Source organism: Hypanus sabinus, chromosome 5 (genome assembly GCF_030144855.1).
Source record: "Hypanus sabinus isolate sHypSab1 chromosome 5, sHypSab1.hap1, whole genome shotgun sequence".
Taxonomy (NCBI): Eukaryota; Metazoa; Chordata; class Chondrichthyes; order Myliobatiformes; family Dasyatidae; genus Hypanus; species Hypanus sabinus.
In genome coordinates this window covers 80,512,737-80,531,950 of record NC_082710.1, presented here as the reverse complement: position 1 = coordinate 80,531,950, position 19,214 = coordinate 80,512,737, and positions in this window count along the sequence as shown.

The window sequence follows — 19,214 nt, the reverse complement described above, 5'->3', positions numbered from 1 at the left end:
ACATGCAGAAAGCTTTCCCTTTAGGGTGGGTCGATTGGCCCTCCTACTTGCAGAAAACTTTCTCTTTACGGTGAGTCTATTGATCCTCCGACATGTGGAAAACAGTCTCTTTCCATTGAGTCGATTGGCCCTCTGACATGTGGAAATCATTCTCTTTAGATTGCGTCAATTGGCCTTACTACATACAGAAAACATTCTCTTTACAATGAGTCGATTGGCGCTACTACTTGCAGAAAGCATTCTCTTTAGGGTGAGTCTATTGGCGCTCCGACATCTGGAAACCATTCTCTTTAGAGTGAGTCAATTGGCCCACCTACATGCGGAAAACTTTCTCTTTAGAGTGAGTCGATTGGCACTCCTATATGTGGACAACATGCTCTTTAGGGTGAGTCAATTGGCACTCCTACATGTGGAAAACTTTCTCTTTAGAGTGAGTCGATTGGCCCTCCTAGATATGGAGAACATGCTCTTTAGGGTGAATCAATTGGCCTTCCTACATGTAGAAAATATTTCTTTTTAGAGTGAGACAATTGGCCCTCCTACATGCTGAGAACTTGCTCTTTAGTGTGAGACTATTGGCCCTCCTACTTGCACAAAACATTCTCTTTAGGGTGAGTCAATTGACCATCCTAAATGTGGAAACAATTCTCTTTAGAGTGAATCGATTGGCCCTCCTACTTGCACAAAACATTCTCTGTAGGGTGATTCAATTGGCCCTCCTACATGCAGAGAACATACTTTTTAGGGTAAGTCTATTGGCCTTCCTACAAGTAGAAAACATTTCTCTTTCGAGTGAGTCAATTGGCCTTCCTACATGTAGAAAATATTTCTCATTAGGGTGAGCTGATTGGCCCTCCTACATGCAGAATGCTTTCTCTTTTGGGTGAGTCAATTGGCCCACCTACTTGCAGAAAACATTCTCTTTAGGGTGATTCTATTGGCCCTCCGACATGTGGAAACCATTCTCATTAGAGTGAGTCAATTGGTACTCCTAAATGTGAAAATCATTATCTTTAGCGTGAAACAATTGACCCTGAAACATGCGGAGAACATGCTCTTTATGGTGAGTCACTTGGCCCTCCTACATGTGGAGAATGCTTTCGTTAGAGTGAGTCAATTGGTCCGCCTAAATGTGGAAATCATTCCCTTTAGATTTAGTCGATTGGTCCACGTACATGTGGAGAGCATTCTCTTTAGAGTGAGTTGATTGGCCCTGCTACATGTGGAGAATATTCTCTTTAGATTGAGTCAATTGGCCCTCCTACATGTGGAAAACAGTCTCTTTCCATTGAGATAATTGATTCTCCTAAATGTGGAAATTATTCTCTTTAGATTGCGTCAATTGGCCTTACTACATACAGGAAACTTTTTCTTTACAATGAGTCGATTGGCCCTCCCTCATGTGGAGAACATGCTCGTAAGTGTGAATCATTTGGATCTCCTACATGTGGAGAATATTCACTTTAGAGTGAGTTGATTGGCCCTCCTACATGTGGAAAACTTTCTCTTCAGAGTGAGTCGATTGGCACTCCTACATGTGGAGAACATGCTCTTTAGGGTAAGTCAATTGGCCCTCCTACATGTGGAGAACAAGCTCTTTAGGGTGAGGCAATTGGCCTTCCTACATGTAGAAAACATTCCTCTTTAGAATGAGTTAATTGGTCCTCCTACATGCAGAGAACTTGCTCTTTAGGGTGAGTCAATTGGCCTTACTACAAGTAGAAAACATTTCTCTTTCGAGTGAGTCAACTGGCCTTCCTACATCTGGAAATCATTCTCTTTAGATTGCGTCAATTGGCCTTACTACATACAGAAAACATTCTCTTTACAATGAGTCAATTGGCCCTCCTACTTGCAGAAAACATTCTCTTTAGGGTGAGTCTATTGGCCCTCCGACATGTGGAAACCATTCTCTTTAGAGTGAGTCGATTGGTACTCCTAAATGTGAAAAGCATTATCTTTAGAGTGAATCAATTGACCCTCAAACATGCGGAGTACATGCTCTTGCTGGTGAGTCACTTGGCCGTCCTACATGTGGAGAATGCTTTCGTTAGAGTGAGTCAATTGGTCCTCCTACATGTGGAAAACATTCTCTTTAGAGTGAATCAATTGGCCCACCTACATGTGGAAAACTTTCTCATTAGAGTGAGTCGATTGGCACTCCTACATGTGGACAACATGCTCTTTAGTGTTAGTCAATTGGCCCTCCTACATATGGAGAACATGCTCTTTAGAGTAAATCAATTGGCCTTCTTACATGTAGAAAATATTTCTCTTTAGAGTGAGACAATTAGCCCTCCTACATGCACAAAACATTCTCTGTACGGTGAGTCAATTGGCCCTCCTACATGTGGAGAATGCTTTCGTTAGAGTGAGTCAATTGGTCCGCCTAAATGTGGAAATCATTCCCTTTAGATTTAGTCGATTGGTCCATGTACATGTGGAGAGCATTCTCTTTAGAGTGAGTTGATTGGCCCTGCTACATGTGGAGAATATTCTCTTTAGATTGAGTCAATTGGCCCTCCTACATGTGGAAAACAGTCTCTTTCCATTGAGATAATTGATTCTCCTAAATGTGGAAATTATTCTCTTTAGATTGCGTCAATTGGCCTTACTACATACAGGAAACTTTTTCTTTACAATGAGTCGATTGGCCCTCCCTCATGTGGAGAACATGCTCGTAAGTGTGAATCATTTGGATCTCCTACATGTGGAGAATATTCACTTTAGAGTGAGTTGATTGGCCCTCCTACATGTGGAAAACTTTCTCTTCAGAGTGAGTCGATTGGCACTCCTACATGTGGAGAACATGCTCTTTAGGGTAAGTCAATTGGCCCTCCTACATGTGGAGAACAAGCTCTTTAGGGTGAGGCAATTGGCCTTCCTACATGTAGAAAACATTCCTCTTTAGAATGAGTTAATTGGTCCTCCTACATGCAGAGAACTTGCTCTTTAGGGTGAGTCAATTGGCCTTACTACAAGTAGAAAACATTTCTCTTTCGAGTGAGTCAACTGGCCTTCCTACATCTGGAAATCATTCTCTTTAGATTTCGTCAATTGGCCTTACTACATACAGAAAACATTCTCTTTACAATGAGTCAATTGGCCCTCCTACTTGCAGAAAACATTCTCTTTAGGGTGAGTCTATTGGCCCTCCGACATGTGGAAACCATTCTCTTTAGAGTGAGTCGATTGGTACTCCTAAATGTGAAAAGCATTATCTTTAGAGTGAATCAATTGACCCTCAAACATGCGGAGTACATGCTCTTTCTGGTGAGTCACTTGGCCGTCCTACATGTGGAGAATGCTTTCGTTAGAGTGAGTCAATTGGTCCTCCTACATGTGGAAAACATTCTCTTTAGAGTGAATCAATTGGCCCACCTACATGTGGAAAACTTTCTCATTAGAGTGAGTCGATTGGCACTCCTACATGTGGACAACATGCTCTTTAGTGTTAGTCAATTGGCCCTCCTACATATGGAGAACATGCTCTTTAGAGTAAATCAATTGGCCTTCTTACATGTAGAAAATATTTCTCTTTAGAGTGAGACAATTAGCCCTCCTACATGCACAAAACATTCTCTGTACGGTGAGTCAATTGGCCCTCCTACATGCAGGGAACATACATTTTAGGGTGAGTCTATTGGCCTTCCTACAAGTAGATAACATTTCTCTTTCGAGTGAGTCAATTGGCCTTCCTACATGTAGAAAATATTTCTCATTAGGGTGAGTCGAATGGCCCTCCTACTTGCAGAAAAAAATCTCTTTAAGGTGAGTCTATTGGCCCTCCGACATGTGGAAAACATTCTCTTTAGAGTGAGTCAATTGGCCCACCTACATGTGTAAAACATTCTGTTTACAGTGAGCTGATTGGCCCTCCTACATGCAGAATGCTTTCTCCTTAGGGGGAGTCGATTGGCCCTCCTACATGTGGAAAACAGTCTCTTTCCATTGAGTCGATTGGCCCTCATACATATGGAGAACATGCTGTTTAGGGTGAATCAATTGGCCTTCCTACATGTAGAAAACATTTCTCTTTAGAGTGAGTTAATTGGCCCTCCGACATGTGGAAACCATTCTCTTTAGAGTGAGTCGATTGGTACTCCTAAATGTGAAAAACATTATCTTTAGAGTGAATCAATTGACCCTCAAACATGCGGAGAACATGCTCTTTATGGTGAGTCACTTGGCCCTCCTACATGTGGAGAATGCTTTCGTTAGAGTGAGTCAATTGGTCCGCCTAAATGTGGAAATCATTCCCTTTAGATTTAGTCGATTGGTCCACGTACATGTGGAGAGCATTCTCTTTAGAGTGAGTTGATTGGCCCTGCTACATGTGGAGAATATTCTCTTTAGATTGAGTCAATTGGCCCTCCTACATGTGGAAAACAGTCTCTTTCCATTGAGATAATTGATTCTCCTAAATGTGGAAATTATTCTCTTTAGATTGCGTCAATTGGCCTTACTACATACAGGAAACTTTTTCTTTACAATGAGTCGATTGGCCCTCCCTCATGTGGAGAACATGCTCGTAAGTGTGAATCATTTGGATCTCCTACATGTGGAGAATATTCACTTTAGAGTGAGTTGATTGGCCCTCCTACATGTGGAAAACTTTCTCTTCAGAGTGAGTCGATTGGCACTCCTACATGTGGAGAACATGCTCTTTAGGGTAAGTCAATTGGCCCTCCTACATGTGGAGAACAAGCTCTTTAGGGTGAGGCAATTGGCCTTCCTACATGTAGAAAACATTCCTCTTTAGAATGAGTTAATTGGTCCTCCTACATGCAGAGAACTTGCTCTTTAGGGTGAGTCAATTGGCCTTACTACAAGTAGAAAACATTTCTCTTTCGAGTGAGTCAACTGGCCTTCCTACATCTGGAAATCATTCTCTTTAGATTGCGTCAATTGGCCTTACTACATACAGAAAACATTCTCTTTACAATGAGTCAATTGGCCCTCCTACTTGCAGAAAACATTCTCTTTAGGGTGAGTCTATTGGCCCTCCGACATGTGGAAACCATTCTCTTTAGAGTGAGTCGATTGGTACTCCTAAATGTGAAAAGCATTATCTTTAGAGTGAATCAATTGACCCTCAAACATGCGGAGTACATGCTCTTTCTGGTGAGTCACTTGGCCGTCCTACATGTGGAGAATGCTTTCGTTAGAGTGAGTCAATTGGTCCTCCTACATGTGGAAAACATTCTCTTTAGAGTGAATCAATTGGCCCACCTACATGTGGAAAACTTTCTCATTAGAGTGAGTCGATTGGCACTCCTACATGTGGACAACATGCTCTTTAGTGTTAGTCAATTGGCCCTCCTACATATGGAGAACATGCTCTTTAGAGTAAATCAATTGGCCTTCTTACATGTAGAAAATATTTCTCTTTAGAGTGAGACAATTAGCCCTCCTACATGCACAAAACATTCTCTGTACGGTGAGTCAATTGGCCCTCCTACATGTGGAGAATGCTTTCGTTAGAGTGAGTCAATTGGTCCGCCTAAATGTGGAAATCATTCCCTTTAGATTTAGTCGATTGGTCCATGTACATGTGGAGAGCATTCTCTTTAGAGTGAGTTGATTGGCCCTGCTACATGTGGAGAATATTCTCTTTAGATTGAGTCAATTGGCCCTCCTACATGTGGAAAACAGTCTCTTTCCATTGAGATAATTGATTCTCCTAAATGTGGAAATTATTCTCTTTAGATTGCGTCAATTGGCCTTACTACATACAGGAAACTTTTTCTTTACAATGAGTCGATTGGCCCTCCCTCATGTGGAGAACATGCTCGTAAGTGTGAATCATTTGGATCTCCTACATGTGGAGAATATTCACTTTAGAGTGAGTTGATTGGCCCTCCTACATGTGGAAAACTTTCTCTTCAGAGTGAGTCGATTGGCACTCCTACATGTGGAGAACATGCTCTTTAGGGTAAGTCAATTGGCCCTCCTACATGTGGAGAACAAGCTCTTTAGGGTGAGGCAATTGGCCTTCCTACATGTAGAAAACATTCCTCTTTAGAATGAGTTAATTGGTCCTCCTACATGCAGAGAACTTGCTCTTTAGGGTGAGTCAATTGGCCTTACTACAAGTAGAAAACATTTCTCTTTCGAGTGAGTCAACTGGCCTTCCTACATCTGGAAATCATTCTCTTTAGATTGCGTCAATTGGCCTTACTACATACAGAAAACATTCTCTTTACAATGAGTCAATTGGCCCTCCTACTTGCAGAAAACATTCTCTTTAGGGTGAGTCTATTGGCCCTCCGACATGTGGAAACCATTCTCTTTAGAGTGAGTCGATTGGTACTCCTAAATGTGAAAAGCATTATCTTTAGAGTGAATCAATTGACCCTCAAACATGCGGAGTACATGCTCTTTCTGGTGAGTCACTTGGCCGTCCTACATGTGGAGAATGCTTTCGTTAGAGTGAGTCAATTGGTCCTCCTACATGTGGAAAACATTCTCTTTAGAGTGAATCAATTGGCCCACCTACATGTGGAAAACTTTCTCATTAGAGTGAGTCGATTGGCACTCCTACATGTGGACAACATGCTCTTTAGTGTTAGTCAATTGGCCCTCCTACATATGGAGAACATGCTCTTTAGAGTAAATCAATTGGCCTTCTTACATGTAGAAAATATTTCTCTTTAGAGTGAGACAATTAGCCCTCCTACATGCACAAAACATTCTCTGTACGGTGAGTCAATTGGCCCTCCTACATGCAGGGAACATACATTTTAGGGTGAGTCTATTGGCCTTCCTACAAGTAGATAACATTTCTCTTTCGAGTGAGTCAATTGGCCTTCCTACATGTAGAAAATATTTCTCATTAGGGTGAGTCGAATGGCCCTCCTACTTGCAGAAAAAAATCTCTTTAAGGTGAGTCTATTGGCCCTCCGACATGTGGAAAACATTCTCTTTAGAGTGAGTCAATTGGCCCACCTACATGTGTAAAACATTCTGTTTACAGTGAGCTGATTGGCCCTCCTACATGCAGAATGCTTTCTCCTTAGGGGGAGTCGATTGGCCCTCCTACATGTGGAAAACAGTCTCTTTCCATTGAGTCGATTGGCCCTCATACATGTGGAAATCATTCTCTTTAGATTGCGCCAATTGGCCTTACTACATACAGAAAACATTCTCTTTACAATGAGTCAATTGGCCCTCCTACTTGCAGAAAACATTCTCTTTAGGGTGAGTCTATTGGCCCTCCAACAAGTGGAAACCATTCTCTTTAGAGTGAGTCTATTGGCCCACCTACATGTGGAAAATATTCTCATTAGAGTGAGTCGATTGGTACTCCTAAATGTGAAAAACATTATCTTTAGAGTGAATCAATTGACCCTCAAACATGCGGAGTACATGCTCTTTATGGTGAGTCACTTGGCCGCCCTACATGTGGAGAATGCTTTCGTTAGAGTGAGTCAATTGGCACTCCTACATGTGGAAAACATTCTCTTTAGATTGAGTCGATTGGTCCACGTACATGTGGAGAGCCTTCTCTTTAGAGTGAGTCAATTGGCCCACCTACATGTGGAAAACTTTCTCATTAGAGTGAGTCGATTGGCACTCCTACATGTGGACAACATGCTCTTTAGGGTGAGTCAATTGGCACTCCTACATGTGGAAAACGTTCTCTTTAGAGTGAGTCGATTGGCCCTCCTACATATGGAGAACATGCTCTTTAGAGTGAATCAATTGGCCTTCTTACATGTAGAAAATATTTCTCTTTAGAGTGAGACAATTAGCCCTCCTACATGCACAAAACATTCTCTGTACGGTGAGTCAATTGGCCCTCCTACATGCAGAGAACATACTTTTTAGGGTGAGTCTATTGGCCTTCCTACAAGTAGAAAACATTTCTCTTTCGAGTGAGTCAATTGGCCTTCTTACATGTAGAAAATATTTCTCATTAGGGTGAGTCGATTGGCCCTCCTACTTGCAGAAATCAATCTCTTTAAGGTGAGTCTATTGGCCCTCCGACATGTGGAAAACATTCTCTTTAGAGTGAGTCAATTGGCCCACCTACATGTGGAAAATATTCTGTTTACAGTGAGCTGATTGGCCCTCCTACATGCAGAATGCTTTCTCCTTAGGGGGAGTCGATTGGCCCTCCTACTTGCAGAAAACTTTCTCTTTAGAGTGAGACTATTGGCCCTCCTACATGTGGAAAACAGTCTCTTTCCATTGAGTCGATTGGCCCTCCTATATGTGGAAATCATTCTCTGTAGATTGCGTCAATTGTCCTTACTACATACAGAAAACATTCTCTTTAAAATGAGTCGATTGTCCCTCCTCCTTGCAGAAAACATTCTCTTTAGAGTGAGTCTATTGGCCCTCCGACATGTGGAAACCATTCTCTTTAGAGTTTGTCTATTGGCCCTCCGACATGTGGAAACCATTCTCTTTAGAGTGAGTCGATTGGTACTCCTAAATGTGAAAAACATTATCTTTATCATGCGGAGAACATGCTCTTTATGGTGAGTCACTTGGGCCTCCTACATGTGGAGAATGCTTTCGATACAGTGTGTCAATTGTTCCTCCTAAATGTGGAAAACATTCCCTTTAGATTGAGTCGATTGGTCCACGTACATGTGGAGAGCATTCTCTTTAGAGTGAGTTGATTGGCCCTGCTACATGTGGAGAATATTCTCTTTAGTTTGAGTCAATTGGTGCTTCTACATGTGAAGAACATTCTCTTTAGAGCGAATCAATTGACACTCAAACATGCGGAGCACATGCTCTTTAGGGTGAGTCGATTGGCCCTCCTACATGTGGAAAACAGTCTCTTTCCATTGAGACAATTAATTCTCCTAAATGTGGAAATTATTCTCTTTAGATTGCGTCAATTGGCCTTACTACATACAGGAAACATTCTCTTTACAATGAATCGATTGGCCCTCCCTCATGCGGAGAAAATGCTCGTAAGTGTGAATCATTTGGATCTCCTACATGTGGAGAATATTCACTTTAGAGTCAGTCGATTGGCCCTCCTACATGTGGAAAACTTTCACTTCACAATGAGTCAATTGGCACTCCTACATGTGGAGAACATGCTCTTTAGGGTGAGACAATTGGCCCTCCTACATGCAGAGAACTTGCTCTTTAGGGTGAGTCTATTGGCCTTTCTACAAGTAGAAAACATTTCTCTTTCGAGTGAGTCAATTGGCCTTCCTACATGTGGGTATCATTCTCTTTAGATTGGCCTTACTACATACAAATAACATTCTCTTTACAATGAGTCGATTCGACCTCCTAGATGCAGAAAATATTCTCCTTAGGGTGATTCTATTGGCCCTCCTACATGTGGAAAACAGTCTCTTTCCATTGAGTCGATTGGCCCTCCTACATGTGGAAATCATTCTCTTTAGATTGCGTCAATTGGCCTTACTACATACAGAAAACATTCTCTTTACAATGAGTCAATTGTCCCTCCTACTTGCAGAAAACATTCTCTTTAGGGTGTGTCTATTGGCCCTCCAACATGTGGAAACCATTCTCTTTAGAGTTAGTCTATTGGCCCTACAAGATGTGGAAACCATTCTCTTTAGAGTTAGTCTATTGGCCCTCCAAGATGTGGAAACTTTTTCTCTTTAGAGTGAGTCGATTGGTACTCCTAAATGTGAAAAACATTATCTTTAGAGTGAATCAATTGACCCTCAAACATGCGGAGAACATGCTCTTTATGGTGAGTCACTTGGCCCTCCTACATGTGGAGAATGCTTTCATTAGAGTGAGTCAATTTGTCCTCCTAAATGTGGAAAACATTCTCTTTAGATTGAGTCGATTGGTCCACGTACATGTGGAGAGCATTCTCTTTAGAGTGAGTTGATTGGCCCTGCTACATGTGGAGAATATTCTTTTTAGATTGAGTCAATTGGTCCTCCTACATGTGAAGAACATTCTCTTTAGAGCGAATCGATTGACACTCAAACATGCGGAGTACATGCTCTTTATGGTGAGTCACTTGGCCGTCCTACATGTGGAGAATGCTTTCGTTAGAGTGAGTCAATTGGCACTCCTACATGTGGAAAACTTTCTCTTTAGAGTGAGTTGATTGGCCCTCCTACATATGGAGAAGATGCTCTTTAGGGTGAATCAATTGGGCTTCCTACATGTAGAAAACATTTCTCTTTAGAGTGAGTCAATTGGCCCTCCTACATGCAGAGAACCTGCTCTTTAGGGTGAGTCTATTTTCCCTCCTACTTGCAGAAAACATTCTCTGTAGTGTGAGTCAATTGGCCCTCCTACATGCAGAGAACATACTTTTTAGGGTGAGTCTATTGGCCTTCATACAAGTAGAAAACATTTCTCTTTCGAGTGAGTCAATTGGCCTTCCTACATGTAGAAAATATTTCTCATTAGGGTGAGTCGATTGGCCCTCCTACTTGCAGAAAACAATCTCTTTAAGATGAGTCTATTGGCCCTCCGACATGTGGAAAACATTCTCCTTAGAGTGAGTCAATTGGCCCACCTACATGTGGAAAACATTTTGTTTACAGTGAGCTGATTGGCCCTCCTACATGCAGAAAGCTTTCTCTTTAGAGTGAGTCTATTGGCCCTCCGACATGTGGAAAACATTCTCTTTACAATGAGTCGATTGGCCCTCCTAGTTGCAGAAAACAATCTCTTTAGGGTGATTCTATTGGACCTCCTACATGTGGAAAACATTCTCTTTCCATTGAGTCGAATGGCCCTCCTACATGTGGAAATCATTCTCTTTAGATTGCGTCAATTGGCCTTACTACATACAGAAAACATTCTCTTTACAATGAGTCGATTGTCCCTCTTACTTGCAGTAAACATTCTCCTTAGTGTGAGTCTATTGACCCTCCAACAAGGGGAAACCAGTCTCTTTAGAGTGAGTCTATTCGCCCTCCGACATGTGGAAACCATTCTCTTTAGATTGAGTCAATTGGTCCTCCTACATGTGAAGAACATTCTCTTTAGAGCGAATCGATTGACACTCAAACATGCAGCCAGCATGCTCTTTAGGGTGAGTCGATTGGCCCTCCTACAGGTGGAAAACAGTCTCTTTCCATTGAGACAATTGATTCTCCTAAATGTGGAAATTATTCTCATTAGATTGCGTCAATTGGCCTTACTACATACAGGAAACATTCTCTTTACAATGAGTCGATTGGCCCTCACTTCTGTGGAGAACATGCTCGTAAGTGTGAATCATTTGGATCTCCTACATGTGGAGAATATTCACTTTAGAGTGAGTCGATTCACCCTCCTACATGTGGAGAATGTGCTCTTTAGGGTGAGTCAATTGGCCCTCCTACATGTGAAGAACAAGCTCTTTAGGGTGAGGCAATTGGCCTTCCTACATGTAGAAAACATTCCTCTTTAGAGTGAGTCAATTGGCCCTCCTACATGCAGAGAACTTGCTCTTTAGGGTGAGTCTATTGGCCTTACTACAAGTAGAAAACATTTCTCTTTCGAGTGAGTCAACTGGCCTTCCTACATGTAAAAAACATTCCTCTTTAGAGTGAGTCAATTGGGCCTCCTACATGTGAAGAACATTCTCTTTAGAGCGAATCGATTGACACTCAAACATGCGGACAGCATGCTCTTTAGGGTGAGTCGATTGGCCCTCCTACAGGTGGAAAACAGTCTCTTTCCATTGAGACAATTGATTCTCCTAAATGTGGAAATTATTCTCTTTAGATTGCGTCAATTGGCCTTACTACATACAGGAAACATTCTCTTTACAATGAGTCGATTGGCCCTCCCTCATGCAGAGAACATGCTCGTAAGTGTGAATCATTTGGATCTCCTACATGTGGAGAATATTCACTTTAGAGTGAGTCGATTCACCCTCATACATGTGGAGAACGTGCTCTTTAGGGTGAGTCAATTGGCCCTCCTACATGTGAAGAACAACCTCTTTAGGGTGAGGCAATTGGCCTTCCTACATGTAGAAAACATTCCTCTTTAGAGTGAGTCAATTGGCCCTCCTACATGCAGAGAACTTGCTCTTTAGGGTGAGTCTATTGGCCTTACTACAAGTAGAAAACATTTCTCTTTCGAGTGAGTCAACTGGCCTTCCTACATGTAAAAAACATTCCTCTTTAGAGTGAGTCAATTGGGCCTCCTACATGCAGAGAACTTGCTCTTTAGAGTGAGTCTATTGGCCCTCCAACAAGTGGAAACCATTCTCTTTAGAGTGACTCTATTCACCCTCCGACATGTGGAAAACATTCTCATTAGAGTGAGTCGATTGGTACTCCTAAATGTGAAAAACATTATCTTTAGAGTGAATCAATTGACCCTCAAACATGCGGAGTACATGCTCTTTATGGTGAGTCACTTGGCCGTCCTACATGTGGAGAATGCTTTCGTTAGAGTGAGTCAATTGGCACTCCTACATGTGGAAAACTTTCTCTTTAGAGTGAGTTGATTGGCCCTCCTACATATGGAGAAGATGCTCTTTAGGGTGAATCAATTGGCCTTCCTACATGTAGAAAACATTTCTCTTTAGAGTGAGTCAATTGGCCCTCCTACATGCAGAGAACCTGCTCTTTAGGGTGAGTCTATTTTCCCTCCTACATGCAGAAAACATTCTCTGTAGGGTGAGTCAATTGGCCCTCCTACATGCAGAGAACATACTTTTTAGGGTGAGTCTATTGGCCTTCATACAAGTAGAAAACATTTCTCTTTCGAGTGAGTCCATTGGCCTTCCTACATGTAGAAAATATTTCTCATTAGGGTGAGTCGATTGGCCCTCCTACTTGCAGAAAACAATCTCTTTAAGGTGAGTCTATTGGCCCACCTACATGTGGAAAACATTTTGTTTACAGTGAGCTGATTGGCCCTCCTACATGCAGAATGCTTTCTCTTTAGGGGGAGTCGATTGGCCCTCCTACTTGCAGAAAACTTTCTCTTTAGAGTGAGTCTATTGGCCCTCCGACATTTGGAAAACAGTCTCTCACCATTGTCGATTGGCCCTCCATTATGTGGAGAGCATTCTCTTTAGAGTGAGTCTATTGGCCCTCCAACAAGTGGAAACCATTCTCTTTAGAGTGACTCTATTCGCCCTCCGACATGTGGAAACCATTCTCTTTAGTGTGAGTCAATTGGCCCACCTGCATGTGGAAAACATTCTCATTAGAGTGAGTCGATTGGTACTCCTAAATGTGAAAAACATTATCTTTAGAGTGAATCAACTGACCCTCAAACATGCGGAGAACATGCTCTTTATGGTGAGTTACTTGGCCCTCCTACATGTGGAGAATGCTTTCGTTAGAGTGAGTCAATTTGTCCTCCTAAATGTGGAAAACATTCTCTATAGATTGAGTCGATTGGTCCACTTACACGTGGAGAGCATTCTCTTTAGAGTGAGTCTATTGGCCCTCCAACAAGTGGAAACCATTCTCTTTAGAGTGACTCTATTCGCCCTCCGACATGTGGAAACCATTCTCTTTAGTGTGAGTCAATTGGCCCACCTGCATGTGGAAAACATTCTCATTAGAGTGAGTCGATTGGTACTCCTAAATGTGAAAAACATTATCTTTAGAGTGAATCAATTGACCCTCAAACATGCGGAGTACATGCTCTTTATGGTGAGTCACTTGGCCGTCCTACATGTGGAGAATGCTTTCGTTAGAGTGAGTCAATTGGCACTCCTACATGTGGAAAACTTTCTCTTTAGAGTGAGTCGATTCACCCTCCTACATGTGGAGAATGTGCTCTTTAGGGTGAGTCAATTGGCCCTCCTACATGTGAAGAACAAGCTCTTTAGGGTGAGGCAATTGGCCTTCCTACATGTAGAAAACATTCCTCTTTAGAGTGAGTCAATTGGCCCTCCTACATGCAGAGAACTTGCTCTTTAGGGTGAGTCTATTGGCCTTACTACAAGTAGAAAACATTTCTCTTTCGAGTGAGTCAACTGGCCTTCCTACATGTAAAAAACATTCCTCTTTAGAGTGAGTCAATTGGGCCTCCTACATGCAGAGAACTTGCTCTTTAGAGTGAGTCTATTGGCCCTCCAACAAGTGGAAACCATTCTCTTTAGAGTGAGTCTATTCGCCCTCCGACATGTGGAAACCATTCTCTTTAGATTGAGTCAATTGGTCCTCCTACATGTGAAGAACATTCTCTTTAGAGCGAATCGATTGACACTCAAACATGCAGCCAGCATGCTCTTTAGGGTGAGTCGATTGGCCCTCCTACAGGTGGAAAACAGTCTCTTTCCATTGAGACAATTGATTCTCCTAAATGTGGAAATTATTCTCTTTAGATTGCGTCAATTGGCCTTACTACATACAGGAAACATTCTCTTTACAATGAGTCGATTGGCCCTCACTTCTGTGGAGAACATGCTCGTAAGTGTGAATCATTTGGATCTCCTACATGTGGAGAATATTCACTTTAGAGTGAGTCGGTTCACCCTCCTACATGTGGAGAATGTGCTCTTTAGGGTGAGTCAATTGGCCCTCCTACATGTGAAGAACAAGCTCTTTAGGGTGAGGCAATTGGCCTTCCTACATGTAGAAAACATTCCTCTTTAGAGTGAGTCAATTGGCCCTCCTACATGCAGAGAACTTGCTCTTTAGGGTGAGTCTATTGGCCTTACTACAAGTAGAAAACATTTCTCTTTCGAGTGAGTCAACTGGCCTTCCTACATGTAAAAAACATTCCTCTTTAGAGTGAGTCAATTGGGCCTCCTACATGTGAAGAACATTCTCTTTAGAGCGAATCGATTGACACTCAAACATGCGGACAGCATGCTCTTTAGGGTGAGTCGATTGGCCCTCCTACAGGTGGAAAACAGTCTCTTTCCATTGAGACAATTGATTCTCCTAAATGTGGAAATTATTCTCTTTAGATTGCGTCAATTGGCCTTACTACATACAGGAAACATTCTCTTTACAATGAGTCGATTGGCCCTCCCTCATGCAGAGAACATGCTCGTAAGTGTGAATCATTTGGATCTCCTACATGTGGAGAATATTCACTTTAGAGTGAGTCGATTCACCCTCATACATGTGGAGAACGTGCTCTTTAGGGTGAGTCAATTGGCCCTCCTACATGTGAAGAACAACCTCTTTAGGGTGAGGCAATTGGCCCTCCTACATGCAGAGAACTTGCTCTTTAGGGTGAGTCTATTGGCCTTACTACAAGTAGAAAACATTTCTCTTTCGAGTGAGTCAACTGGCCTTCCTACATGTAAAAAACATTCCTCTTTAGAGTGAGTCAATTGGGCCTCCTACATGCAGAGAACTTGCTCTTTAGAGTGAGTCTATTGGCCCTCCAACAAGTGGAAACCATTCTCTTTAGAGTGACTCTATTCGCCCTCCGACATGTGGAAAACATTCTCATTAGAGTGAGTCGATTGGTACTCCTAAATGTGAAAAACATTATCTTTAGAGTGAATCAATTGACCCTCAAACATGCGGAGTACATGCTCTTTATGGTGAGTCACTTGGCCGTCCTACATGTGGAGAATGCTTTCGTTAGAGTGAGTCAATTGGCACTCCTACATGTGGAAAACTTTCTCTTTAGAGTGAGTTGATTGGCCCTCCTACATATGGAGAAGATGCTCTTTAGGGTGAATCAATTGGCCTTCCTACATGTAGAAAACATTTCTCTTTAGAGTGAGTCAATTGGCCCTCCTACATGCAGAGAACCTGCTCTTTAGGGTGAGTCTATTTTCCCTCCTACATGCAGAAAACATTCTCTGTAGGGTGAGTCAATTGGCCCTCCTACATGCAGAGAACATACTTTTTAGGGTGAGTCTATTGGCCTTCATACAAGTAGAAAACATTTCTCTTTCGAGTGAGTCCATTGGCCTTCCTACATGTAGAAAATATTTCTCATTAGGGTGAGTCGATTGGCCCTCCTACTTGCAGAAAACAATCTCTTTAAGGTGAGTCTATTGGCCCACCTACATGTGGAAAACATTTTGTTTACAGTGAGCTGATTGGCCCTCCTACATGCAGAATGCTTTCTCTTTAGGGGGAGTCGATTGGCCCTCCTACTTGCAGAAAACTTTCTCTTTAGAGTGAGTCTATTGGCCCTCCGACATTTGGAAAACAGTCTCTCACCATTGTCGATTGGCCCTCCATTATGTGGAGAGCATTCTCTTTAGAGTGAGTCTATTGGCCCTCCAACAAGTGGAAACCATTCTCTTTAGAGTGACTCTATTCGCCCTCCGACATGTGGAAACCATTCTCTTTAGTGTGAGTCAATTGGCCCACCTGCATGTGGAAAACATTCTCATTAGAGTGAGTCGATTGGTACTCCTAAATGTGAAAAACATTATCTTTAGAGTGAATCAACTGACCCTCAAACATGCGGAGAACATGCTCTTTATGGTGAGTTACTTGGCCCTCCTACATGTGGAGAATGCTTTCGTTAGAGTGAGTCAATTTGTCCTCCTAAATGTGGAAAACATTCTCTATAGATTGAGTCGATTGGTCCACTTACACGTGGAGAGCATTCTCTTTAGAGTGAGTCTATTGGCCCTCCAACAAGTGGAAACCATTCTCTTTAGAGTGACTCTATTCGCCCTCCGACATGTGGAAACCATTCTCTTTAGTGTGAGTCAATTGGCCCACCTGCATGTGGAAAACATTCTCATTAGAGTGAGTCGATTGGTACTCCTAAATGTGAAAAACATTATCTTTAGAGTGAATCAATTGACCCTCAAACATGCGGAGTACATGCTCTTTATGGTGAGTCACTTGGCCGTCCTACATGTGGAGAATGCTTTCGTTAGAGTGAGTCAATTGGCACTCCTACATGTGGAAAACTTTCTCTTTAGAGTGAGTCGATTCACCCTCCTACATGTGGAGAATGTGCTCTTTAGGGTGAGTCAATTGGCCCTCCTACATGTGAAGAACAAGCTCTTTAGGGTGAGGCAATTGGCCTTCCTACATGTAGAAAACATTCCTCTTTAGAGTGAGTCAATTGGCCCTCCTACATGCAGAGAACTTGCTCTTTAGGGTGAGTCTATTGGCCTTACTACAAGTAGAAAACATTTCTCTTTCGAGTGAGTCAACTGGCCTTCCTACATGTAAAAAACATTCCTCTTTAGAGTGAGTCAATTGGGCCTCCTACATGTGAAGAACATTCTCTTTAGAGCGAATCGATTGACACTCAAACATGCGGACAGCATGCTCTTTAGGGTGAGTCGATTGGCCCTCCTACAGGTGGAAAACAGTCTCTTTCCATTGAGACAATTGATTCTCCTAAATGTGGAAATTATTCTCTTTAGATTGCGTCAATTGGCCTTACTACATACAGGAAACATTCTCTTTACAATGAGTCGATTGGCCTCCCTCATGCAGAGAACATGCTCGTAAGTGTGAATCATTTGGATCTCCTACATGTGGAGAATATTCACTTTAGAGTGAGTCGATTCACCCTCATACATGTGGAGAACGTGCTCTTTAGGGTGAGTCAATTGGCCCTCCTACATGTGAAGAACAACCTCTTTAGGGTGAGGCAATTGGCCTTCCTACATGTAGAAAACATTCCTCTTTAGAGTGAGTCAATTGGCCCTCCTACATGCAGAGAACTTGCTCTTTAGGGTGAGTCTATTGGCCTTACTACAAGTAGAAAACATTTCTCTTTCGAGTGAGTCAACTGGCCTTCCTACATGTAAAAAACATTCCTCTTTAGAGTGAGTCAATTGGGCCTCCTACATGCAGAGAACTTGCTCTTTAGAGTGAGTCTATTGGCCCTCCAACAAGTGGAAACCATTCTCTTTAGAGTGACTCTATTCGCCCTCCGACATGTGGAAAACATTCTCATTAGAGTGAGTCGATTGGTACTCCTAAATGTGAAAAACATTATCTTTAGAGTGAATCAATTGACCCTCAAACATGCGGAGTACATGCTCTTTATGGTGAGTCACTTGGCCGTCCTACATGTGGAGAATGCTTTCGTTAGAGTGAGTCAATTGGCACTCCTACATGTGGAAAACTTTCTCTTTAGAGTGAGTTGATTGGCCCTCCTACATATGGAGAAGATGCTCTTTAGGGTGAATCAATTGGCCTTCCTACATGTAGAAAACATTTCTCTTTAGAGTGAGTCAATTGGCCCTCCTACATGCAGAGAACCTGCTCTTTAGGGTGAGTCTATTTTCCCTCCTACTTGCAGAAAACATTCTCTGTAGGGTGAGTCAATTGGCCCTCCTACATGCAGAGAACATACTTTTTAGGGTGAGTCTATTGGCCTTCATACAAGTAGAAAACATTTCTCTTTCGAGTGAGTCCATTGGCCTTCCTACATGTAGAAAATATTTCTCATTAGGGTGAGTCGATTGGCCCTCCTACTTGCAGAAAACAATCTCTTTAAGGTGAGTCTATTGGCCCACCTACATGTGGAAAACATTTTGTTTACAGTGAGCTGATTGGCCCTCCTACATGCAGAATGCTTTCTCTTTAGGGGGAGTCGATTGGCCCTCCTACTTGCAGAAAACTTTCTCTTTAGAGTGAGTCTATTGGCCCTCCGACATTTGGAAAACAGTCTCTCACCATTGTCGATTGGCCCTCCATTATGTGGAGAGCATTCTCTTTAGAGTGAGTCTATTGGCCCTCCAACAAGTGGAAACCATTCTCTTTAGAGTGACTCTATTCGCCCTCCGACATGTGGAAACCATTCTCTTTAGTGTGAGTCAATTGGCCCACCTGCATGTGGAAAACATTCTCATTAGAGTGAGTCGATTGGTACTCCTAAATGTGAAAAACATTATCTTTAGAGTGAATCAACTGACCCTCAAACATGCGGAGAACATGCTCTTTATGGTGAGTTACTTGGCCCTCCTACATGTGGAGAATGCTTTCGTTAGAGTGAGTCAATTTGTCCTCCTAAATGTGGAAAACATTCTCTTTAGATTGAGTCGATTGGTCCACTTACACGTGGAGAGCATTCTCTTTAGAGTGAGTCTATTGGCCCTCCAACAAGTGGAAACCATTCTCTTTAGAGTGACTCTATTCGCCCTCCGACATGTGGAAACCATTCTCTTTAGTGTGAGTCAATTGGCCCACCTGCATGTGGAAAACATTCTCATTAGAGTGAGTCGATTGGTACTCCTAAATGTGAAAAACATTATCTTTAGAGTGAATCAATTGACCCTCAAACATGCGGAGTACATGCTCTTTATGGTGAGTCACTTGGCCGTCCTACATGTGGAGAATGCTTTCGTTAGAGTGAGTCAATTGGCACTCCTACATGTGGAAAACTTTCTCTTTAGA